Genomic DNA, 27,430 nt, shown 5'->3' with positions numbered 1-27,430 from the left:
TTTATTTGTGTTTTGGATCCCATTAGGAACTGGGTGTCTGGGTGCTAGAAACAGGTAACCTGCTGAGCTGTTTTCAATTAAGTCTGCAGCTTTGAGGGTGTGGACCAGATCCTGGGTCTGTGTTGCAGCAGGCGAGCGTGTCTGGCTCAATGAGACAGGGTTCTGGAAGTCCCAGTCTGGCAGGGAAATGGACTCAGAGGTAATTTCAGCACATCAGGTGACAGTCCCAAGGGGATCTCTGTGACGAACCCATTACTGTGGTTTTGGGTCACTATGTTCACAGCTGGTCATAGCTCCCAGAGGGAAGAATAGGAGGTGCAGTAGCAGTTGGCACTGGGGGGCTCTAGCATAGTATCCTGGTCCAACTGTACGGGGTGACTTTGGCAAACCAATAAAGTGCCTAAAACCACTATGGCTTATTGTTAAAAAGCAACTTAGTCAGCAAGCTGCAAATTGGCCATTCAGCAATCTCAGCTTGACCAAGGCAGGAGGGGAAGGGGTTTTGGGTGCTACGGAAAGGGAAGCTTGACCCCGCATCCTTCCTGATAAGAATTGCGTTGAAGTTGCTGATACATGCATTTTAAAAGAGCAGGAATGTCTGTTGGGGTCTCAGAGCTGCAAACTCTGGAAAACCCACACCTGGTTAATCAATAATCAGAAGGAGCCTCTTGCTTGCCCATTGGAACTGCTTGCTTAACAAGTTTTCTTTAAGGGAAATGTCATTCTATTACTAATGTATACATAAGGGGAAAAGTCTGAGGTAGTTGGACTCATTTGGGGACTCTTTTGGACTCTCCCTCTGGATACATCTTGCGGTCCCCACCGGCAGACGGAAAATGTGGCCACCGGAAGCCTGTCGCTGTGTCACTCGAAAGCCACACTCAGCCTTGGTAATTATCAAGTGTTGGGGGTGTTTTACTAATCTTGTTGCGGACGTGTGTAAGTGCTTGAGACTAGTGAAGTTTAGCTTTAAGTGAAAGCACTCTTGTGTTGTCCTGTTTGTGCCAGCCATCTATCGGTCGGATGGCCGTGTCTCCCCTGATTTATTTCCTGACACCTCCTCGCACAGAGTAAAGTTACCAAGAGCTTTGGGTTGAAAGAACCCCGGGTAACACAAGAGTGGGAGAATCACAGGATTTTAACTCAGTGAAGTAAAAGCACAAGCCTGAAACACTGAGAGGGGTGATCTCAGACACATACAGGGAGGGGATCAGAATTACAGCGACTGCTGAAATACGGCGGGGAGATAGAGGGTAAATAGAATCCCAGAGTGATAAACTGGGTAAACTCTAGGTAACTATGCACTCATCTGCTGTAAAATTATCACAAGATTGTTTTACTGTCTTTTATTCATTTGCTAAGCCATCCCTGCAAAAATGTAACTTGTAAACAGTGAGAGGCAAAAGTTCCCCTTCCCAAATTAGTGCCCGTTAAAACAGTTTTCTTACAGAGTTAATGAACGATAAATTCGAGCTCTCCACTCACACATCAGATAGCAAACTGCAGTAAAATTCAATTCCTCTGAAGACCTTCTGGCCTACCAAGAGGCAGGTTGTATTTCAAAGAAAATCATATGCTTACATCTTTATCAAAACCAACTTCCATACTTGCTAGAGGAACAGAGCTGTGAAAATAATGAATTTTCCATGAACCAAATTGTAGAGTCGATAATAACCGAGCCTGGCCCTCAAAGGAATTAATGAAAAGTTTGCAGGTCGAGGAGTCTGCACAGTGCATAATATAAGAGGAGTAGCAACTTAACACAAAGAGGAACATTTTCAAAATGTTCCATAGTGATTTAGCCACATGATTCCATTAACTGTTTCACAGCCAGTTTTACACTCCACCTGTTGTATCAAGGCAGGATAGTATTTTCAGTCATAATTCTCAACCTATTATTATTATAATTATCATTATTTATTATGTTATTATAATTGCACCTAGGAGTCCTCAGTCAGGACTCCAGTGTGCTAGGCTCTGCTGCACTGGACAGCATCCAGGAGTGGATCCGGGCCTGTCTGCAAGGAAGAGCAGTGGAATTCCAGGGGGAGCTGGTGCAGCAGGAGGACAGAGGGCCCCCCACTCAGATAACGTGGGATGGGGAGGAGACAGGAAGAGCATGGGAGCCCCGGGATGGGGGCAAGGAGGAGGAGTCACGAGGGGGTCACATGTGGAGGTCACATGCCCCCCCCTTCAGCTGGTGCCCCCTTTGTGTCCCTCCCATGAGTCGCTGTACTGGTAAGAGTTAAAATCTACGTGCACCATTGTTGAGGACAAACAGCTGCCTTGTCCCTAAAAACAAAACAAACAAACAAAAACTCCAGGACCCTCCTGCTCCAGCACTTTATCCTTAGGGGAACAAAGATATCACTAGATCGGAAGACCATCAGAGGCAAGAGGATGTCGACACGGAGACAGAGTTAGGAGACAGTCTGGGAACAGAACTGAAGTCACTGATGCATTCATGGAAAAAGGAGAGCCTGGATCAACGGAATCTCTTCAACACAATAGAGATGTCTAGACTAAATTGTCTAGACTATAAGTCAAAGGGTCAGTTACTGAGTTGTGTTATAGATTCAGAGTCTCAAACTATAAACCAAATGACAACATTTCAGATAAGACCTCTGGGGAGCTACCAAAGGTCCAATTGAATACGATTTAACACTCCTCCTACCCCCATTGCAAACATTATTTGCAAACAATTCTTTAAAAGTTCCTCTTCCTATTATATCAAATAACACATCTGCACTACAGTTCTGGGCAATGTGTTGTTGCCTACTAAAATATCTGTGGCTTTCTAAATCCTTGGGTCTTGTAGTACCTCTGATTTGGCGAGTTCATATCTATCTTTAACTTGCTTGAGGGTTCAAGATCCTGTGGGAGACTGAAATCCAGCATACTTTAAGCATCCTTGCTACTATCAATAATCAGATGGAATAGCTTTGTTTAGGTACTGAAGGAATAACACAGCCTTATGAGAAACATATGCAATGCAGCAGAAATAAATGGTATTGATTAGTAGATGATAAGATGGTCCTATCGGTTCAGAAAAGCATTGATAACTCCAAACATGAAGATAATATCCACTTTTCTGATTATTTGGCATGCAATATGGTGTCTGTGGTAAACCCACAGTTTTCTTTTTGACCATTTTGTGAATAGAATCATAGAATATCAGGGTTGGAAGAGACCTCAGGAGGTCATCTAGTCCAACCCCCTGCTCAAAGCAGGACTAATTTCCAGACAGATTTTTGCCCCAGATCCCTAAATGGCCCCCTCAAGGATTGAGCTCACAACTGTGGGTTTAGCAGGTCAATGCGCAAATCACTGAGCTATCCCTCCCCCCTGAAACTCTGCTCTGGACTGGCTTTCAGAATGTAAACAATTGTAAAACTTCAAGAACCACCCACTAAATATTCTCACTTGGATGCAGTTAATCAGTCTCTTGATATATTTGGAGGTCAATTGGCTTCCTGGCTATAGGTTTAAATTGGTAAAATTTGTTCTCCTTCTGCTTCAGCCATCTTGAACAGGGGAGACTCTCCCAAGCATGAGTGGCAGTGGGAAGAGAAAGAAATAAGTCCAGTGTTCAAGCTCACAATCCTAAACCATGTGAGTGTTCAAGCTGCCAAATACTGAGCTAGTGGGGAAAGCTTGCTGGTGAGACAAGTCCAGAATCTTGAGTCTTCCATATTCAAAGCCAAATGGAAGTTTCCTTTTATTAATTCTATTTATTTTCTTTCTTAATGCGTGTGTAGTCTATGGGCAGGTCTACATGTAAAACGCTGCATCGGCGAAGCTGCACTGATGCACCTGCACTGCTGTAGCACTTTAATGAAGACGCTCAATGCCAATGGGAGAGAGCTTTCCTGTTGGCGTAGTTAATTCACCACTGCGAGAGGTGGTAGCTATGTCAAGTGGGAGAAACTCTCCCACCAGTACAGTGCTGTCTACACTGGTGCTTAGGGCTGCATAACTATGATTATTCACATTCCTGAGCAATGTACTTATACCAAAGTAAATCTGTAGTGTAGACCAGGGCTATCTGTCTGTGGCTGGGTAATTCCCTGTGAATACAAGTAGGCTGACCATGATTCTTTGATCAATACAGGACTTGCCAACTCCAATCCCATTAACTTTAATGGGATTTGAATTGGGCCCTTACAGAGTAAACCACTTTTGCAGTAAACCACAGATTGCAGTAGTCAAATGTTATGGCAGCAAAAACGGGGCCTAAAACACCATTAACACCCCATAATTAGTGAATACCAAAAAGACTGAAGCACCATTTCTACCCAGAGGTGTTCCTTCTGATTTGAAGACAAAAGCTGTTGAACTACGTGAGGAAACTTGAACTGTCTCATGTGGTTAAAGAAAAGACTTCATTTCCCCAGTGCTGTCATTCTGACACCTTTATGACCACTCACATTTTTACTTAAAATATATACCCCGTTAGCCAAGTATTCCGGTTTATATTTGTCTATGGTCAGTCAGACTATTCATGTGCATAACAGCTGTGGGATCAGGCCCATAATTTGGACTATCTCTTTGATAAAATGTAGCAATAGAAGAGTTGGAGTTATTCAGAAACAAGAGGCCATTTTGTTACATCACATAAGGCTAATAATTCATTCCTGACAGTATACCTTTAATTGTTAGTGCTAATATTGTTATTGTAAAACCATTTAATGTGAATGTTATTATAAATCATGAAACTGGAAGGAGGACAATGCCAAACCAGATATTTGAATCTGCCATAAATAAATCATTCTATAGGTACAGAAATAGATATGTGTTCACCCACAAGGTAAAGTTTAAACTTCTCATCCCCATGTTCAGGGCCCAGCAGAACTCTGCACTGGTCTGTATCTCATTTTTCGTCTTCTCCCATTCTGATGCCACCACCTTAGATTTCCTTTAAATTTACTTCTCCCATTCCTATCCTAGTTCCTTTTTCCATGCAGCACACTCCAGGTGGAATAAATTCCCATTTTCTGTGTCCCAGGACTTCCACTAGAATGGGTGGAGAAAAAAATATTCCCCCACAAAAAACATTCAACAATCTCCCCCCGCCCTCCAAAAAAAACCCCACATTAATTGAAATTGGTCTTTTCTTGCAAAAATTTCTTTTCAGACAAAAAAAGCTGCTTTGATGGAAAGTATTTGACCAGAACTTGCCCCCATCATTACTTCGTTCAGGCCATGATTCAACAAAGTATTTAAGCCTAGGCTTAACTTCCCATTGAAATCAACAGGCCAAATTTGCATTAAGTTAAACATGTGCTTAGATGCTTTACAAAATCAGGGCCTAGGATCCCACATTTCTTCCACAATGTCCACAAACATAATACATGTTAAAATTACCAACTTAAGATGGGGAAATAAATATTATTTAAACCTGTGGTTCTCAAACTTTTGTACTGATGACCCCTTTCACATAGGAAGCCTTTGAGTGTGACCTCCCCTTATAAATTAAAAACACTTTTTTATATATTTAACACCATTATAAATGCTGGAGGCGAAGTGGGGTTTAGGGTGGAGGCTGACAGCTCGCGACCCCCCATGTAATAACCTTGTGACCCCCTGAGGGGTCCTGACCCTCAGTTTGAGAACCCCTGATCTAAACTGAGGCTTCCTCTGGGTCTGCCAATGTAACTTGCCTTTCTCTGTTAGTCTTTCTAAGCTTTCCAACAAAGAGGCTGTCTTGATTCAGACCAGATTGTCATTTGATGTAAATCAGCATAGCTCCATTGACTCCAATGTCCTCTACAAGACACAAGGGTCAGACTCTCTGGGTATGTCTACACTGCAGTTGGGAGCAAGCCTCCCAGACTGGGTAGATAGCCTCACACTAGCGCTGCTCGAGCTAGCATGCTAAAAATAGCAGGATGGATGTTGCGCTACAGGCAGCTGCTTGGGCTTGCTGTCCAAGCTCAGACCCAAGGTCCTGGATGTGTTTGGACTTGTGAAGCTAGCCTGAACTGCTGCCCATGGCATAATGTCTACACTGCTATTTTTAGCATGCTAGTTTGACCACAGCAACTGTGAATCTGTCTACTCAGGCTGGGAGACACTGTCCCACTTGCAGTGTAAACATGCCCGTTGCTGGTGAAAGTTGCATAGTTCTACTAAACTCAGTGGAGGTATGCTGAACAACCAGTGCGGCCACCGGAAGATTGAGACGCTAAAGGAGCCCACAAGGATGGTAAGGCCATTGCGGAGAAACTAAATGAATTCCTTGCATCGGTCTTCACGATTGAGGATGTGAAGAAGATTCCCAAACCTGAGTCATTTTCTTTAGGTGACAAATCTGAGGAACTGCCCCAGATTGAGGTGTCATTAGAGGAGGTTTTGGAAAAAATTGATAAACTAAACAGTAATAAGTCACCAGGACCAGATGGTATTCACCCAAGAGTTCTGAAGGAACTCAAATGTGAAATTGCAGGACTACTAACTGTCATCTGTAACCTATCATTTAAATCAACTTCTGTACCAAATGACTGGAGGATAGCTAATGTGACGCAAATTTTTAAAAAGGGCTCCAAAGGTGACCCTGGCAATTACAGGCCAGTAAGCCTGACTTCAGTACCAGGCAAACTGGTTGAAACTATAGTAAAGAACAAAATTGTCAGACACATAGATGAACATAATTTGTTGGGTAAGAGTCAATATGGTTTTTGTAAAGGGAAATCATGCCTCACCAATCTACTAGAATTTTTTGAGGGGGTCAACAAGCATGTGGACAAGGGGGATCCAGTGGATATAGTGTATTTTGATTTTCAGAAAAAGGGGTAAACAGTGAGGTGACAAAATTTGCAGATGATACAAAACTACTCAAGATAGTTAAGTCCCAAGCAGATTACAAAGAGATACAAAAGGATCTCACAAAACCAGTGACTGGCAACAAAAGCGCAGCTAAAAAAATTCAGTGTTGATAAATGCAAAGTAATGCACATTGGAAAACATAATCCCAACTATACATATAAAATGATGGAGTCTAAATTAGCTGTTACCACTCAAGAAAGAGATCGTGGAGTCATTGTGAATAGTTCTCTGAAAACATCCACTCAATGTGCAGCTGCAGTCAAAAAAGCAAACAAAATGTTGGGAATCATTAAGAAAGGGATAGACAGACAGAAAATATCATCTTGCCGCTATATAAATCCATGGTATGCTCACATCTTGAATACTGGTGCAGATGTGGTAGTTCCATCTCTAAAAAGATATATTGGAATTGGAAAAGGTTCAGAAAAGGGCAACAAAAATGATTAGGGGTATGGAACAGCTCCCGTATGAGGAGAGATTAATAAGACTGGGACTTTTCAGTTCAGAAAAGAGACGACTAAGGGGGGATATGATAGAGGTCTATAAAATGATGACTGGTGTGATGAAAGTAAATAAGGAAGTGTTATTTACTGCTTCTCATAACACAAGAACTAGAGGCCACCAAATGAAATTAATAGGCAGCAGGTTTAAAACAAACAAAAGGAAGTATTTTTTCACACAACATACAGTCAACCTGTGGAACTCCTTGCCAGAGGATGTTGTGAAGGCCAAGACTATAATAGGGTTCAAAAAAGAACTAGATAAATTCATGAAGAATAGGTCTGTCAATGGCTATTAGCCAGGATGGGAAGGGATGGTGTTCCTAGCCCGTTTGCCAGAAGCTGGGAATGGGCGACAGGGGATGGATCACTTGATGATTACCTGTTCTGTTCAATCTCACTGGGGCACCTGGCATTGGCCACTGTCAGAAGATACTGGGCTAAATGGACCTTTTGTCTGACCCAGTATGGTCGTTTTTATGTTCTTATGATTTATGCTATATGATGATGAGGCATGTTGTGTCTTGTACAACACAGACAATAATAGAATTTGACAAAGGCTCAATAATAACAACATTGGTTGCCTGTGCAAAGCAAACATACAGCAGAGATATGAAGAGTTACAGAGTTATTGTAGAATAGTCAATGATCAGAGGTCTAATACAGAAGACCTTATAGAATTAAGTGTCTTTGTGTTCCATTGTATTAAATTAATGGTTTATGTATGATTGTGGGCTGGGATTGTAAGTAACCTCTCTGGGGGAGATGTGATGTGAGGCCTATATGATCCAAGGACTATGTTGAACAATGTGCAGACAAAAATGGACTTTTGGTACAAAAAGAATTAAGTGGTTTTCCTTGGGAATTCCTAGAGGGAGGTGAATGAAAATTCCCCACCTCTGGTTTTGCAAAAAAACAGCCTTTTGAAGCTATACTCTCAGGGGAGGTTTTTGTCTGCTGATTACCTGTTACTGAAGGCCAAAATCAAAGGCCTGAGTATAACAAAATGGCTGCTCTGCCCAACCTGGATTCTGGTCAGAATCCAAGACAGTTATGAATTTCTAAAGAAAATCCAGTTTGGGGTTTTGAAGGACTGACACCTACCAGAGCCCAAGGTTGGAGTTGGTGGGGACCTCTAGTGAGCTTTTTAGTGAGCATGTAGGTTCTTTTATCATTTTTAATATGTTTTCTCTGTAATGTTTTCACCTTAAGAAAAAATGTATTTGCTTATAAAGAGCTGTGAGGTAATTTATAACTGTGAGCAATTATGCTGTTTATAGCCTCTGGAGAGAAAGCAAAGTGCAGACACTGGCTTGTTTAGGCAGTCTGAATTGCTTGGAATGTCACAATGTAGACAGGCAACTGTGCAGCCTAGAAAACCCTTGCAAAGAGGGAGAGAAACACAGATCTCTGCCCAAGATAAGTGAGGTCTGAGGAGCCAGGAGCCTAGAGTGGGTGCTTTTGAGGGACTATGGAGGAGTAATACAGGTGCAGTTGCCCTGAATTTTGACAACTCTATTACATTAGAACAGGTTTCAGAGTAGCAGCCGTGTTAGTCTGTATCCGCAAAAAGAACAGGAGTACTTGTGGCACCTTAGAGACTAACAAATTTATTAGAGCATATGCATCCGAAGAAGTGGGCTGTAGTCCACGAAAGCTTATGCTCTAATAAATTTGTTAGTCTCTAAGGTGCCACAAGTACTCCTGTTCTTATTACATTAGAAGGTACTGTATTACAAGTAAAATGTAATCTTATAAAAGTAGTAATAAAATATTGTAAATTACAGGAACTATGCAATTTACATAGACCAACTTTAAAGTCATGTCAGTGTAACCTAAATATTTCAGTCATTTGCAGAAAAATGTATGAAATATTCATATATATTTTTAATTAATCAAGAATAAATAACCATATAAACAAAAAATAGCTAAGAAAAGACCAACAGTACACCATCTGCACCAACTCATGCCAGTTACGTATACAAGTCAAAGATGTAGCATTAAGAGTTTCAGATTTGCTTTATATACATATATAGTTCTGGACAAATAATGTTAGAACTGCACAGACAAATGAGTCTCTGAAGCTAAGGGAAGGTACAGTGACACAGCAAGACAAATAAAATCAGGAGGAAATTTATGTTCAATGTGAAATAATCCAATGCACTGGGAATTATACCATTGTGAAGGAGGCAGTTGAGAAATGAAGGCTTCCAAAGTTTTTAGTTTTTTCTGCAAAGTTCAGTAATGACTCCTGGATACTGTAGTATTGTAACTTTTATTTTTTTCAGTAGGATTTGTTTTTAAATGCCAACGTATTATTGATTTTCTGAACCAGATATCCCGGGAATATATATGGATGTAGAGATTTCCAATTTGCCACTGAAATCATCTGGCCTCTTCTTTCAAGGGAAGAATACACTGTTTGCTCAATGGTAAAAACCCTTCTTTCCTATCTCATTCCCTCTGCATATATTTTTATATCATGTCCATCACTGTATTATGTCAGCCTACTCCATGGGCAAATCTGGATTTGATTACTACATATGTGTAAAGTTACTTGCATATTTGCACTTTTTGCAGCAGAAGTCAAATGGCCAGATATAGAGCTATGTCTGTTTACATGAGCGGAAGAGTGACCTAAAATCTAATTGATTCATATAGTAAAATGTCCTTAGGCCTTGTCTGTTCTAGAAAGGATTTGCTGGTATAGCACTTGGAAACTCAGACTTTTGCTGGTATAGCTTATAGTAGTTCCCTGAACTAAATAAGATATACACGCAAAAGGACTCTTGCTAATATAACAGTGTCTAGTATTTTTCCTGTCATAGTCAGGTGGAGTGTGAATCTCCCCCCACCCCCAACCCAGTTACACTGGCAAATTTTTTAATTGTAGACCAGGCCTTAGAACTCAGTTGAGAACTAACACTCCCCTTACATGGGCAAACCATATCACAGATAGTGACCATTGACATGCTCACTGCATGACTGGGTGAGCAGCCTCAGTGGGACCACTGTTGCTTCTCCCATGCAGGTGAATGAGTGAGTAGTGGCTCAACATCTAATTGATTCACATGGTACAACTCCTTTAGGCTTTGTCTATACTAGAAAGGGTTTGCTGCACTGCCCCAGAACAGGCAGGTGTGAGGAGTGGGCAGAGCATTGGGGCCACCCTCACAAGGGGAAGCCCAGTTGCTGCACTTCCTCCAAGGCACCAGAAATTCTCTTCCACCTCCTGCACTAGCCTTTCTATTTTGTCTTCAATGATCGTAAATGTAGCATCCAAGCTCACAGAGACTCTTAGACCTGCATGTGCCTTCCTCCTACTCAACATTTATTACTGTGTTTTAATCATTTTGTTTAACTGACTATAAAATACCAGAGACACTTTTATACTGCAGCACAGCATAAAGGAGAAACTTGACTTAATACCATAAGTAAAAGAATCCAAGAGATGGGATTTTTAACTGGGATTGCAGGGAATTTTTATGGGATAATAAACAATGGACCCAATAAAAAAACACTCCACACAGCATTAGTCCATATTTTCTATGTGTATGAAAGAGTGTGAATGAGAAAGAGAAAATGCAAGAGTATAAAAACAACTTATTATGAAATTATTAACATACGTAAAATTTTTATACAGTCCACATTAATAAAACAAAGTTTATTGTAGAGTTGCCATCCAAATCATTGGGATAAACTCAATATGTAGGTTTTTGTGTCCTGTCCTACAATAAGCAAAAACTAAACTTAATTTTGATCAGAAAAGTTGTAAGCCAATATCATTGGATCACAAAATAAAATGATAACTTATGCTGTAATACTGAAATTGGACTACACAGATCTGACTGCAAAATCAAGGCCTTAGTGACAGCACTGCATCGGAACATGCACACATGGCATCATGTCACAATTTTCACCCCATACAACAATCTAGGAAAAATATCAGCTAAAGCTAGGAAATTTTTTCATGATTTTTTTTTCCAGTGAAAAATGGGGTTTGAGCTAAACAGAATTTTTCATGAGACAATTACAGTTTTTAATTGATTTTTTCAGCAAATTGAACTGATCTTTTTATTATTATTTATTTTATTTGAAAACCAAATCACCAAAAATGTTTCTGGTTTGGGTTTTTTTAGGAAAACTTGACCCCCCCCCCAATTTATATTAAAAGAGTCTGCATTTGCTTTGAAACTTTTAGTGGAAACTAAAACACATTTTTTTACTAGCTCTAGTAGCTAGTATTTTAAAACTTGTAGTAAAATAATTATACCAGAAGAAAATGGTGTGCTTTGTTTTCTTTGGGTATAATCTGATCTTTTCTAACTAATGACATGTTGCAAAATACAGCAAAGATATATTGAAGGTAAAGTACTGCCATGACACAATCTTCTCCCATAACTCATCTCACCTTCTCAGGCTCATTAAGCTTTCCTTGTGTCTACACTGGCCTGTGCTAGCTTCTTACAGCGTCTTTGGGAATGAGCATCACAGTTCCCTTGCTTTTGACCCAATGCTCAAGCAATTGTCTCTATTCTCATTTTGAAATCAGAGATTCCATTCTCTTATTATTATTTATTATTTCTATTATCATAGCACCTAGGAACCTCAGTTATGGACCTGGACCCCATGGTGCTAGGTGCTGTACAAACGTAGAACAAAAAGACAGTCCCTGCTGCAAAGAGTTTACAAGCCAAGTACAAGAAAAGAGACAACAGATGGATACAGACAGACCAATTGGGGAATAGAAGAAAACAATGAGACAATATTGGTCAGCTTGATAGGGAGTGGTCTCTGCACATCAGCAGCCTAGACACTGTCAAGTTTTAGGCATCCTTACAAAGGAGAATTTTGAGAAGGGATTTGAAGATGAATAATGAAGTGGCTTTGTGGATGTTTATGGGGAGTTTCTCTCAAGCATGATAAGAAGAATGAAAGAAAACATGAAGGTGCTTACTTGAAAATGTAATAAGTGGGAGATGGAGGCTGGCATCATTGGCTGATCAGAGACAGGAGCTGACAATCTCGACAGTGAAAGACAGAGGATAGGTAGGGTGAGGATAGGCCATGAAAGGCCTTGGGTACTTCCAACAGTTGTTATCCCCAGCAGAGTAATCACAACAATCCAGTTCATGGTATCTTAGTTAAAAGTTGGTTTATTAGAGAAAATTATTTTTAAAAAACCCTATAAATATGCTTCCAAATAATATTGCTAAAAAGCACTGAGCAGGATAACATCTCTATCTCTTGCAAATATTTGTACATTTACTTCACTGTTCAAACATTTGTACTTACATGCTTTCTTGGTTTTCCATGTGTGTGTGTGTGTGTGTGTGTGTACACCCAGTACTGAGTAGCCAGGTGGGTGAGGTAATATCTTTTAACAATGATGTACCTAGTACACAAATTTATCCCTTGATAGAGCAAGATCATTTTTTGGTGGGGGAAAACAGAGTCAATGCTCCATGGTAAGGAGGGATGGTGGTATCATGGCTGTTCCTTGTCTCTCCCCTGCTCCCTTTGGTGTGGCTTGTGCTGGAGGAGAGATTAGGACGTACCTGGAACTGTGCTTATGGAAAGCCGTGGACTGCTGTTCAACCAAAGAGTGCAAGAGAAGACAAGCTTTTTTGTGCCCTTGCCTCCCCTTGAATTCCCTTGAACTAGCTGGTCACAATAGAGCCATTGAGAAAGAGCCTTCCTTGCGGAGATTGCAGTAGATTCCATTAAGATCCTATAGCTTGCCACTATTGGCATCTACTGGTCTCTGTTGATTTCTACTAGCCTCTGCTGCTTTGTTGCCCCCAAGAAGCAGTGGAGCAACAGGCCCTTTCCAAAATCTATTTGTCAAATATTCAACATTTTTCAGCTGGAATTTCCACTTAAGCTATGGACATCTTTCTGGACACATACCCCTTAGATCTTACCTAAAAAAGTCATGACCCTGAGCACATCTACAAGAATTCCCAGGAAAGGACTGTGTAGCAAAGTTTTATTTTTAAAGCCTTAAATAATGTAGGAGCATTGCATTCTGAGGAACTTTCTCTCGTGCCATCATGGATATGAAATTGGTGAACCAGTCGTATAATCTACTAGGGTCAGTGACTCTGGCACACTCTTGCTTTTTTCACCACAAACCACATTTGTGACATCTTTTTGGGCAAGGCTGGCTCCAGGCACCATCTTAACAAGCAGGTGCTTGGGGCGGCCAAGGGAGAGGAGCGGCATGTGCGGCAATTCGGGGGTGGCAGGTCCCTCACTCCCTCTAGGAATGAAGGGCCTGCCGCCGAACTGCCGCCGCCGATTGCGGCTTTTTTTCCCCCCCAATTGCCGCCACCGGGGTCGCGATTGCGATCGCGGCTTTTTTTTTTTGCTTGGGGCGGCAGAAATGCTAGAGCCGGCCCTGTTTTTGGGTGAGCCCCAAGACATTTTGTATCCTTTTTAGCTTTATGTTTCTGAGGTGTTTTGGTTTAGTTATTGCATCTCTGGGGATGGATTGCAGAAAGGGTTGGGTATTTTTTTAAAATCATTTTTACACTGGCTTTAGTATTTATTTATCAGGCCATTTCGTCCTTGGTTTTGTTTAAGGTATATCTCTATATTTTGTTATAGATTCTGTTGTGTTAGGTGCCCAGAGGCCTTTGAGCACTGTGTGCTCTATAAATAAAAATGTATTATTATGTATTATTAAGCAGGAACTGCAAGAACCCACTTTATCATTGCCGCAGAGCAGCCTGTCTTTCCCAACCAGATACATTTGTGAAAGTCATATAATCTCCTCCCCTGGTAATTATGCAACCTAAAAATGCTTAAAACAGGCCAAATTTAGGGCATGATCCTGATGCTGGTTTCTGAGAGATGCTGAAGGCTTACAGTTCCCATTGACTTCAATGGGATTTCAAGATGTTGAGCACCACTCAGGGAAGCACTCGGCTCTTTGCAAGGTTGGGTCATTAACACTACACACAAATCGCCTATACAATAAAAATATTAAACAAAAGACATGCAAGCAGATTTATGCCAAGTGTAAAATGGTCAGCAACAATAGCAGGATAAGTCATGTGTGTGACACAAAAGAAGGGGGAGTGGGGAGGCACAAAACCACGTTTTTAACATTTTCAGCCTAATTACTATTTCTTAACAACAAACATTCCATCACAGCTAATGTCAATATGGTCATATTATTCATCTCAGTTCTAGTGTGTTTTGCTTATGAACCATGAAAGAATCAGCCCTATTCAAACCCAAGTTAATTGAATTCCAAAACAAGAAAGAGTCTTTCCTAACTTCCTACCCTTCCTGAAGAACTAGAAAAGGGTCAAACAGATTTAAGAAGTCATTTAAGAGTATGTTTTCATTTATCTCAGCTCTACTCAGGGGAACTCTGTTCCAGATGGTAACCTTAACCCTTTCCAAAAACCTGTCTGTTGTTGGACCCCTTTCAATTAGATCCAGATCTGTTTGATATTTTGGTGGTCAGGAATTTCCTGGTATCATACCACCTATGTTTTGCAGAAGTTTCTTTGAATTTGTTTTATAGCAGAGGAAATTAAGTTAATTACAACTTCTTTGCATTGGCCATAACTTTAATTTGGAAGACCTTCATTTTGGTATTATGATTTGATTATCATGAATATTTTGATTCCTCAAGATAAATATTATCATATCATTTAAAATACTATTTTAAATATTGGCCTTCCATTTGCACTTGCAATTTCTGGCCACAGAAAATTCATAAAGAAATTTTGTTCTTGCAATTACTTGTGGGTATATTTAATGTCACGAATATGTCTAAGAACCTGATTTATGTGCACAGATAGGTACCAAGATATTCATGTGACATTAACTGTGCCTGCAATTATCTGTGCCTGTGATTATGTAGGCACAGAAAAAGAGGGTAGATTAACACTAGAGTCCTAAAAGCTATAAGAATTGAGTCCTAAAGGCTCAAAATTAATTATTTACCACATTTAACTTGTAAGAATAATATTTGATTCTTTTATGGAACATTCCTTATTCTAGGTAGATCCTGAATTTTTGCTCTTATCATATCATTCCCTAATAATTACAGCTTTACAGTGTTTGACTGCATGGTTCATTGGGTTTCACTGTCTCTGCAGTGATGCCCTAGCTACATATATCATTGGAAGACATTCCACTTCCACACAATTGGCATAGAATTGACATATACCTTTGCCGTTAAGTTATATACCACTCTTTTCCATTTTAGAACATCAAATAACTCCTGTATGAAGCTGCACTTAATGAAAACTTCATTCCACTAGTAAATTAGTTATGGAATCAACATACCTTGAATATAGATGGATCAGATGAGTTAAAAAAAATAACAGCTCTTGCATCACAAACCTCACTTCAATTTATTACCAAGCTTTGTTTCTCTCAATATTTTTCTTATAGGAAAAAATGGTTTTGTTTAACATTACAAGCATATTGAAAATGTGGTGTATTATTTCACTCATATCACTTCTTTACTGCCTGACATTTTTTAAATTCATAAATAAATAATCACTAAACACTTTTAGTTTAGATCATCGCCTTTAAGATGAGCGGAGGCCATGCCAGCTAAATTTCTTTACTGGCCTATAGATGCATATACAGGCATATGTCCTGTATAACAGCACCCGTAAGGGTCTACGGACATGTGCAATTAATAAATAGATAATAGTCCATTAGCCCCAAAACATCGCACTCAGGATCAAGGCCTTCTTGTGCTCAGTGCTATACAAACAAGTCAAAGTCTCTACTCTGAAGAGCCTATAATCTAAGCAGACGACAGAAAAAACAGTAATAGACAGTATGTGAGAAAAAAATCAGATATCTTTGTTAGTATTGTATCTATTTTTAGTTGTTATTGACCCAATTTTCCCTTCTTTGTGAATTAAGATCTTATATAGGCTTGTGGATGGATCTAAATGTAGAGGGTATGTTTTCCCTCAATGGACTGTGCATCAGATAATTTTTGCTGTTTGAGTAAGTAACAGGAAAAGTGATCATGGAGGCCGGGGGGAGCTAATATTTCTGAGCTGTGCACAGTTTATGCTGCGGATTTAGTCTAATTTGTATACATTTCATTTAAAATATGAACAGATGCACAATTTAGGACAGAAGATTTAACAGGATTACAAAAATAATATAATTTATTCTTAAAACATTTTCAGATTATCACATCCTCCACTGGAGTCCCTGGGATGGTACATTAAGTCTGATTTTATCATCTCCTTCTCTCCTCTCATTTCTGAATACCTGGTGCATTCAGTTTTCCTCTTCCTTTTCTGGACACCTGGAGCCAGTTCCTCAGGTGGTATAAATTGGCATAGCTCTGTTGACTTTAATTGCATTATGACAATTTGCACCACCTGAGGAGCTGGCCCCTGGGGCCTGATTCTTCCCTTATACCATTGTAAATCCAGAGTAAATTCATTAAGTCAGTGGACAATGGAGGAGAAAGAGGTCTCTTGCATCCACTTCCCTCATTTTGGCTTGGTCATTTTGTAATTCTGTAAAGTTTATATTCCATACAGACCATTACACCAATGATAGTTCATCCAGTGTCATTTCTCTTAACACATAGTGTCTTTATAATTAATACATCCTATTTAAAATATCTGCTAAATTTTGTCCAGCTCTCAAACTTATGCAATATGAAAATATTTTACAGTAACAAACATTCATCTTTGTAGCTTTTCTTTACATTTTAGACAAGTCAGACTTTTTCTTTGTTAGGCGCTAACATTTCATAGAATCATAGAATCATAGAATATCAGGGTTGGAAGGGACCTCAAGAGGTCATCTAGTCCAACCCCCTGCTCAAAGCAGGACCAATTCCCAACTAAATCATCCCAGCCAGGGCTTTGTCAAGCCGGGCCTTAAAAACCTCCAAGGAAGGAGACTCCACCACCTCCCTAGGTAACGCATTCCAGTGTTTCACCACCCTCCTAGTGAAATAGTTTTTCCTAATATCCAACCTGGACCTCCCCCACTGCAACTTGGGACCATTGCTCCTTGTTCTGTCATCTGCCACCACTGAGAACAGCCGAGCTCCATCTTCTTTGGAACCCCCCTTCAGGTAGTTGAAGGCTGCTATCAAATCCCCCCTCATTCTTCTCTTCTGGAGACTAAACAATCCCAAAAAAAGAAGAACAGGAGGACTTGTGGCACCTTAGAGACTAACAAATTTATTAGAGCATAAGCTTTCGTGGACTACAGCCCACTTCTTCGGATGCATATCATCCGAAGAAGTGGGCTGTAGTCCACGAAAGCTTATGCTCTAATAAATTTGTTAGTCTCTAAGGTGCCACAAGTCCTCCTGTTCTTCTTTTTGCGGATACAGACTAACACGGCTGCTACTCTGAAACTAAACAATCCCAGTTCCCTCAGCCTCTCCTCATAAGTCATGTGCTCCAGACCCCTAATCATTTTTGTTGCCCTCCGTTGGACTCTTTCCAATTTTTCCACATCCTTCTTGTAGTGTGGGGCCCAAAACTGGACACAGTATAAATGATAAGAGATCCACCCTTGATAAACTGCTCTCAGGCTGGAATAAATAAAATACATTGTGATTGAAAATTCTATGCTGATGATATTAGCTACAACTCAAAAGACGCAGACGTCAAAGCACAAAAAGAACAATTTAGTTTTTAAGAAGTCTCTCCTACTGCAGTAGTGAACTCTTATATTTCCCAAGCTTAACTCTTCTCTCACACCATTTTTATGTAGTTACTCCTACCACTGTGGGAGGAGAATCTGGCCCATAATTTTCTTTGTACCATACTGTCACCCAGAAAATAATTCCTTAACTTTACCAGCTCTTTAGAATATAATTAGGACCCTACAAAATTAACGGCCATGAAAAACATGTCATGGAACATGAAATCTGGCCTCTCCCCGTGAAATCTGGTGTTTTCTGTGGGAGTTGGGAGAAGGAGTTGCAGGGGGGGGTCACAAGGTTATTTTAGGGGGGATCGCGGTATTGCCATCCTTCTGTGTTGCTCTCAGAGCCGCATGTCTGGAGAGCAGTGGCTGACGGCCAGGAGCCCCACTCTGAAGGCAGTGCTCCGCCAGCAGCAGCACAGAAGTAAGGGTGGCAATACCATACCATGCCACCCTTACTTCCGCGCTGCTACTGGCGGCAGCTCTGCATTCAGAGCTGGGCTCCCAGACAGCAGCTGCTGCTCTCCAGCTGCTCAGCTCTGAAGGCAGCACCACTGCCAGCAGCAGCGCAGAAGGAAGGGTAGCAGTACTGCAACCTTGTGACCCCCCACCACAGCTCCTTTTTGGGTCAGGACTCCACAATTACAACACTGTGAAATTTCAGATTTAAAGAGCTGAAATCATGACATTTATTATTTTTAAAATCCTATGACTGTGAAATTGACCAAAATAGACCATGAATTTGGTTAGGCCCTAAATATAATATATATTTTGAAAGAATTTAAAAGAGCTGTTTGTTCTGGGTACTTTAAATCATTCTTCTTTCTTCCTCTTTCCTTCTGTCAAGGGAAGTTTTGGATACACAAGGAATGCAGTGTTGGGCACTGAGTATGTGGGGGAAATGAGCAGAAGTAGCATCTAGCACAAGGAATCATAGAATCATAGAATTGCAGGATTGGAAGGTTTCCTTGAGAGGTCATCTAGTCCAGTCCCCTGAACTTATGACAGGACTAAGTATTATCTAGACAATTCCTGACAAGTGTTTGTCTAACCTACTCTTAAAAATCCTCAATGACAGAGATTCCACAATCTCCCTAGGCAATTTATCCCAGTGCTTAACCAGCGTCACAGTTAGAAAGCTTTCCCTAATGTCCAGCCTAAACCACCCTTGCTGTAATTTAAGCCCATTGCTCCTTGTCCTATACTCAAAGGTTAACAAGAACAATTTACCTCCCTTCTCCTTGTAAAAACCTTTTATGTATTTGAAAACCGTTATCATGTCCCCTCTCAGTCATCTCTTCTCCAGACTAAACAAACCCAATTTTTTTCAATCTTCCCTCAGAGGTCATGTTTTCTAGACCTTTAATCATTTTTGTCGCTCTTCTCTGGACTTTCTCCTATTTGTCCACATCTTTCCAGAAATGTGGCACCCAGAACTAGACACAAGACTTCAGTTGAGGCCTAATCAGCCTGGAGTAGAATGGAAGAATGATTTCTTGTGTCTTGCTTACAACACTCCTGCTAATACAGCCCAGAATGATGTTCGCTTTTTTGCAACAGTATTACGCTGTTGACTAAGATTTAGCTTGTGATTCACTATGACCCCCAGATCCTTTCCACAGTACTCCTTCCTAGGCAGTCATTTCCCATTTTGTATGCGTGCAACGGATTGTTCCTTCCTAAGTGGAGTACTTTGCATTATTGAATTTCATCCTGTTTACTTCAGATCATTTCTCTAGTTTGTCCATGTCATTTTGAATTTTAATCTTATCTTCCAAAGCACTTGCAACCCCTCCCAGCTTGGTATCATCCACAAACTTTATAAGTGTACTCTCTATGCCATTATCTGAGTAACTGATGAAGATATTGAACAGAACTGGACCCAGAACTGATCCCTGCAGGACCCCACTTGATATGCCCTTCCAACTTGACTGTGAACTGCTGATAACTACTCTCTGGGAATGGTTTTCCAACCAGTTATGCACCCACCTTATAGTAGCTCCATCTAGGTTGTATTTCCCTGGTTTGTTTATGAGTATAAAGCTCAAACTGAAAACCTTGGGAAAGACTTTACCATTAAAGGTGTTGCAGTGACTCTCCAAAGAATCATGGGACAACATCTTGACATTCCAAGATGATGATAGTGGTGTGGTATTTCCTCATTATGAAACAACATCACACAACAGAGACTGCCTCATACAAGACATTATATTGATTATTTGGTGACTCTTTGCAACTCCGTTGAACTCTGTCTGATATCTCTTCTTCCTGCACTTTCCTGTGGGCTGGAAAGGACAAGGGTATTTGTCTTCTCTCCTCCTCTTTGGTATACTAGAAAGAAAAAGGGGCATTTCTTCTCTCTCTTTTCTTTTATTCTATTCTCCACCCACCCACACTCAACATTCAATTTTCCTGTTACATGGAAGGCTGTTGACTCATCTATTTGCTTAGCATTCCCCGCGTAACCCTGTGTTAGACAGTGCTGGATGAAGCCAGATCAGAGCTACTTACAAAGACCCAAGGAGCTGCACATGGCTCTAGAGCCATAGCTGGAACTTTGCAGATTGGGTTCATCTTTTCCAAAATCCTGACATAAGCTCCTACATTGGGACACCCTGACACTAGGAAAGTTTGGCTCCAGATCTGAACTTGTTGGACTGAAATAATGTCTAGAGTGAACAGTTTATTGCTAGTTTACCAAGAATATAAATGCAAAGGCTGTGATATTTATCAAAAGACTATGAAACCAGCACAATTTTTTTCCCCCGTAATGTTCTACATTTATTTTAGCTTGTTGTTAGTTTAGTTTTTATGTGAGAAATAGTGCCGTTTTAATTTTGTTAATGGCTTCCTCTAGATCAGACAATCAGGGCACATTTTCAGTTCAGTGCTCCTAATTTCTTATGCTGGAAACATGCATCTCCTTTTTTTTATCATTTGATATATGAAAAAAAAATAGGAAAAACATCATAGTAATTTTCTATTAGAAAATCAGTAGCTGAGTAAAGCAGGACTTTAGTGGTTTTGTTAAATGCAGTAATTCAACTGTGAATCTGCATCAATGATTCAAAACTCATCATGATTGACATTACGTGCCTTGTATTGCAATAAGCAAAAGCAATGCCCAGGGAATGATGCTCACAGGCAGGGAGCCCTAATGCTAATATATCTTAGCATGTTTAATCAAGCATTTTTAAAAGTAGAAAAACTCACTTAAATCTACACCCAAATGTGTGGAACAGTTTTTAGGTGGCTTCAAATATATTTTTAGCAGTAAAATAGTCTGGGAAGTACCTAATTCTCTCACATATCTTTCTGCACAATCTCTTTTAAGTTAGTCATGTCACACTAGGGATGAATTTATCACACTGCTGTTATACATCGGTACAAATAAAATGAAACTACTCTAAAAATGTTGGGCATGATCTTCAGTTTGTACAAATCAGCGTAGCGCCATTGAAGTTGTACACTGAAGTTTACACCAGCTAAGGATCTGGCATGCAGAGTTTATTCTATAGTCATCACCATATATCCTTTTTAAATACAATAAACTACTGAATTTAGCATTAGCCAGTATATGCATGTCACCCAATTGTACCATAATATCCAGGACAGTATTTCTATTTTTTACCTTTTATATTGTGTAAAATAAATGTCAAAGAGTTTGTTTTTAAAGGATTTTTAAAAATATAGCTATTTAGAATAATTTTTATCACCACTGCTTTTACAGAGAATAATTCCTTATCAGTCTGAAACTGACAACTCTCTCCTTAGCAGTATTATTCATTTCCATAATGCACCGTTTGTTTATTGGAGGGTTAATGCTAGTCAGCTAACTTTTATTTATTTTTATTTTTTAGGGCAAAGAGAGCATTAGAAGATATGAATATCAGACATTTTCAGAATGGAAATGTCCATCTGGCTCTTCAAGCCTACCTTCTCCCTTCCCCTTTTATCTTTAGCTTAATCCCATTTTCCTGCTTTTTCACCACACCCTCAATGCCTTTATTTTCCAACAACAAATAAAGGCATCACTTAAATTCACTGAATCTGGATTTGTGCTGAAAACACGGACACCTGTAAGGCCTGATGCAAAGCCCATTGCATTTGATAAAGAGTCTGTCCATTCACTTCAGTGGAGTTTGGATCAGATCCATAAAGAATTCAATAGATTCACAGACAGATACAAGAAGATGAAATTGTTCAAAATGTATGTTTACCAGCCTTGACAGTGTGGCTGTATACATTTTGGCACAGAAAATAGATTACGTGTATTATCATTATTTCTGATGACATAATGCTGACGTGCAATCTGCAAATATGTATTTTGCCACTCTCCAGGCTACTCTGGAACACGACATAGATTTGCTTGAAGTTTAAAATATTTATCCAGAAGATCTATGACTCTCAAATTGTCAGAGCAATCAGAGCTTAGTGTAATAACTTGACTCCATTTATTTATTGCATTAAAAACAAAAATACAAAATAAATCCTATTTGCAAGATGGTTGTGTGATTACTGGATTTCCACCCCCCTAGAAAATACAACATGCTAGTAGCAGTGTATACATACCTACGTATTTTTTCAGATGCTCAGAGGTGCACAGAACTTAAATTATTACACTGTATTTGAGGATTGATCTGGCTTTTGTGTTCAAGAGTGAGAAGAAAGCAGGGCCTGGGAAACAAGGCACAGTTTCTAGTCAGAGGCTAGTTTCTGGAAAACAACTTCCTATAAGAGGGAAGTAACTCTCCACCCTCACCCACACTCCTTGCCCAGAAAGATTTTTCTATCAGGTGAGGTTTTTTTTCCTGCTACCAACATATTGCAATTCAATATGAGTCTGGATAGTAAACCTCATTTATTACCCCTTTGTGACAACTCTACTTACATAAGAGTGCAGGCCTAATTATAACCCAATTCTGCTTTCCTGGCCTCTGGGGTTACTATATAGCTTTTCATTTACCACATACCGATTTAATCCTGTATTGTTTGGTTCTGGTAGCATTGGCAGCCTGTGAAATGTGATGTATGCAGTATTCTGTGTTCGGATGGAGCAGCAATTGTGCTATGCTTAGAGATCCTATTGTTGAACAAACAAACAAACTAGACAATGCCAAATATGCAGCTTGCCCTAACATTTTCAATGTAGTCATCCAACATTTTAGCTGCTGATTAGTTAAGCCCACAATTTTTCAAGAACTGAAAGATAAATCTGTGTGAATTTTTACTTTTCCCATGGTTAAAGTACATAGGGAGCAGCAGAAGTTTAATGGAAGAATGTTACAAATAAAATGGACCAGACTGCTTTGTCCTTGCTATCACTCCTATTCAGGGCCGGCTCCAGGCACCAGCTTAACAAGCAGGTGCTTGGGGCGGCCAAGGGAGAGGGGCGTCATGTGCGGCAATTTGGGGGCGGCAGGTCCCTCACTCCCTCTAGGAGCGAAGGACCTGCCACCGAACTGCCGCCGCCGATCACGGCTTTTTTTTTTTCCCCCCCAATTGCCGCCGCCGGTCACAATTGCGATCGCGGCTTTTTTTTTTTTTTTGCTTGGGGTGGCAGAAATGCTGGAGCTGGCCCTGCTCCTATTGAATCAACATTGTTTTAAAAAACAGAACATTTGAACGGATTGTTTCAGAATGCTGTTTGGAAGCATAAGATTGCTGGAACTGGTACTATAATGTAATGATGCAACAGAGCACCAGAAGTTCCATGTTTCAGATTAAATCCTAGGTCCGCTCACTTGTGGTAATTAAGATTTCTTGGCACTTTTCCTCTTTAGTTAACCCACGTGTTCTGGTCGAATTCCAACTGCACTAACAAAAAGAATATTGAAAGGGAGATAAAACTTTATGTTTCTGGTTTTAAATCAATCTCTAACTTTTTGGTATCAGGATGAGTCCTTTATGGAGGGCAGATTATCTCACATCTGCCTACTGAGGGTTTCTTTTTCCTTCTTCTGAAGCATCTGCTGTTCACTGCTGTCAGAGACAGGGTACTAGACCAGATACAGGGACTGCTCCAGTATGGCAGTACCTGAATCCTCCCTTAGTTTTACTTAATGCAATATTTTTTGTTCCTCCAATGAACACCACTGTTATTTAATCTACACTGTTAAACTGCTCCTGCTTTGCACCCGAGGTATGGCTGCATTGCAGTGCGGGTGATCTGAGTAATCCTTATATATCTGGTTATTTCTTTTTCAAATTTGTGAATGATTTGGGACCACTCAAAGTACTACATAAAATATAAAGCATAAAATATTGTTATTGTTACTAAAATGACATTCATTATAATGCACCCTTCGAGAACAAATGGTTCAATGAATTGGAAATGGGACATGGAATCTTTCACCTTTAGGTCATCAGTTCAAATGGACCTAGGTTGGCCTTGATTGAAAAGAGGATAGGGACAAGAACAATTGATATCGAGTTTCATGAAATTCCCCTCTTAGAATTTAGAGAAGACTCCGTCCCTCATGTTTTTAGAAAACAGAGAGAGAGAGAATGTTCATTTCAGATTGTGATGGTTGAATTATTAAAGTATGTCTCAATAGCATGATTAGAGCAACTTTAAAAAAAAACGAACTAGACTGTAAACCCTTGGGAGCATCTTTTCATTTTTACACACACACACACACACACACACACACACACACACAAAATGATCCCTGCTTTCTAACTGAGGTCCCTAGCCTAGGCACTTCCACAACACAATTAATAAATAATAAGTTATTTTTGTTGATTGTACTGGGCTTTACTGTGAATTAGAAGAGAAAGCACAGCCATGAGAATATGGACAGATAAAGTATAAGAAGTTCAAGTTATGGAGCCAGATCCTCAGCTGCTGTAAATTGTCGTTGCTCTATTGACTTGAACTGAGCTACAACAATTTATCTAGGTTGAGATTTTGTCCTTGAATTTTATTACACTGTGTAGCCATCATACACAAGAATTGAATGCCGACTGATAACATTTGAGTGCAGGATTGTTCTGCAGTTAATCATTTGTGCTGATCAGGTTAAAATTAAGAAGACGCATGTTTAAACTAAAACCTTTTGTGAAGATTATTGCTATGCTTCCTTACTAAACCGTCCTGAAACAGAGACGTCACTCTTGATTTTGCCTCTGGTCCTGTGGAGTCTGTGGGAGTTTTGTCTGTGTGAGGCATACAGGATCAGGTCTCATGTGGAGAAGGGCATCATGTCCCCCCTGGTCTGGCCTATGGACACTGTAATTCCAGGATGGCCTGGCTCCACTGATTGGTCCAGCTACGCCATTTCACGCAGGAGGAGGAACCAGAAGTTTGTCTAAGCAATAAGGTGGTTTCCCGTGGTGGTTGCATCCTGCACCCAACTCTGTTTTTATTCCTGTTTTGTTCCTGGCTCCTGCTTAACCCCTGCCTTCCCTCCTGTTCCAACTGTGCTTCTGTTCCATGCTTGATGCTTGGCTCTCCTCCAGTTCCTGCCCTTACATCTTGGCTCCAATCCTTAGTTACCAGTCCTGGCTCCAAGCCTGGCCTCTGACTCTGACTCTTGGTTCTAGCATTTGGCATCTGACCATGGATCTGACCCTCAGCTTCAATTCCTGATTCTGACTCTGGTTTGACCGCTGGCTCTGGTAACTGGCAGTTGACTCTGGTGCCGCCCCTTGGCTTCCCCAACTGGACACCTGCTCTGCCCCCTAGACCTGACTCCTACTCTCAGTACTAGGTAAACCTGCCTACATTCCGGTCCATAACAGAAGCTGGTGGTGGATGGTGAAGATGTAGAAATGTGACAGCAAAGAACCTCGGCATGGAATCCTTTTACCTTTAGTGTATTCCACTGATTTGAGGGAATGGACTACCAGGCTCTTGTACAGAAGGAGCTAAGCCAGTTCTACCAGCCCCAAAATAGAAGAACCTGATGGAACCTCCATGAGCTGAAACTTCCAATGTTTCTACTTCTTTAATCAATTTATTCCCATCTCTCAGTATACTGGTTTGGTGTGATTTTGTGTATGTCCTATTTTACTCCTGGGGAAATTCTGCACTACTGCACAATGCAGAATTTTTCAGGATTCCCTGTTTTCCCTGCAGAATTTCTGGTCACCACTTGGGGCTGCTGGACTCTGTAGAGCCCAACTGACAGTGAGCAGAGCGCCCAGCCTGGCGGACTGGAGGCTGCATGCTCTTCTATCCTCATTCACCCAGGGATGGGAGAGGGCCTGGGAGACCCAGCCAGCTCTGGCAAAGGGTGGGGAAGGGCAGGGCCCCTCCACACCATGTCCCCCCATGGGACAGTAAAGAGGGTAGGTGAAGTAAAGGTTCTGGAGGGGCGGGAGTCCAGGCTGTGGCTGGGCTCTGTAGCGAGGGGGGTGCTAGTGTCTGGAGGGTGCCCCGCAGCTGGGCTCTGTGGGGAGAGGGGCTGTTGTTTGTATTGTTGACATACTTGCTGACAGGTATTTTGAAATAAATTACCAAAATAATTGAAACGGGAGTGATTATATAGTGTTATTTTGACAAATAAAATATGCAGAATTTTAAAATATTGTGTGCAGATTTTTTAATTTTTGGCACAGAATTCCCCCAGGGCTACTGTTTATACTATTTGCAAACAATTCCTTTAAGGACAAATTCTGAGTCTCCGATACCAATGGGAGTTGTGCATGAATATCTAATCCAAGGGCAGAATCTGGCTCTTGACAAATAAGATTTATCCAATTAAAATAAGCATTCTGTTGTTGAACAGTTTGCATTTAATAATCATGTTAAATGAGTGAACACACATGCAGACACACACACATGGGTAGTCATGCCCAGACTCTTTCCCTCTCCCGACTCCTTTTGGTGGTTGTAGCAGCAGTAGTCCTTGTGCTCAGAGGGAGTGCTTGGACTACAGCTGTGGAGAGCCTCTGAGCTGGAATGCAAGGGAGAGAAGCTACTTGCCCCTGCCCACCCCTCTTGAACACCAGAGAGCTGAGCCTGCTCCTGAAATAAATAGGAGCTTTGGCCCAGATCCTCCAAAGGTATTTAGGCACCTAACTCCCATTGTAATCAATGAGAGTTAACAAGTGCCTAAATACCTTTGAAAATCTAGGCCTTTGTCCTTTAATTCAGTGGAATCACTTACAGAGAGGCTGGCCACAATCTGGCCATTGGTTATTAACTGTTCTCCTTCCCTGTATGATTTTCTATCTTTTCATTTTAATAAACCTTGAGCTTTACACAGAAATAATTGCATGATGCTGTGTGTGGGGCTGGTTACACTAAGAAGTTTGAAAAAAGTCACCAAGCTCTGATCCCTGAAGTGGATACTGCATGGATAGGAGATATGAGATATGCCTCTCTCTTTTATTCTAGGTAACAAAACTACACATGGGTTAGATCAGTGGTACTCCAACTTAGTTGACCATGCCCCTTCCTTGTGTCTGTAATAGGTTAGGCCTCCCTGTCC

The 27,430-nt window shown here is 40.6% G+C and overlaps 1 long non-coding RNA gene across 1 annotated transcript; it reads left to right on the top strand.

The window, feature by feature from the left end:
* The first annotated feature begins 647 nt into the window (after nucleotides 1–647).
* On the top strand, nucleotides 648–26,522 carry LOC112059085 (uncharacterized). The gene is made up of 3 exons (XR_002888300.3): nucleotides 648–890; nucleotides 9,661–9,757; nucleotides 21,854–26,522. It is a non-coding gene; the product is annotated as an uncharacterized LOC112059085 (long non-coding RNA).
* The last annotated feature ends 908 nt before the right edge of the window (nucleotides 26,523–27,430 follow it).

Source organism: Chrysemys picta, chromosome 3 (genome assembly GCF_011386835.1).
Source record: "Chrysemys picta bellii isolate R12L10 chromosome 3, ASM1138683v2, whole genome shotgun sequence".
In the NCBI taxonomy this organism is placed as follows: domain Eukaryota; kingdom Metazoa; phylum Chordata; order Testudines; family Emydidae; genus Chrysemys; species Chrysemys picta.
Note: the sequence above shows the minus strand (reverse complement) of the source record. Positions and strands in the feature narration are given on the sequence as shown.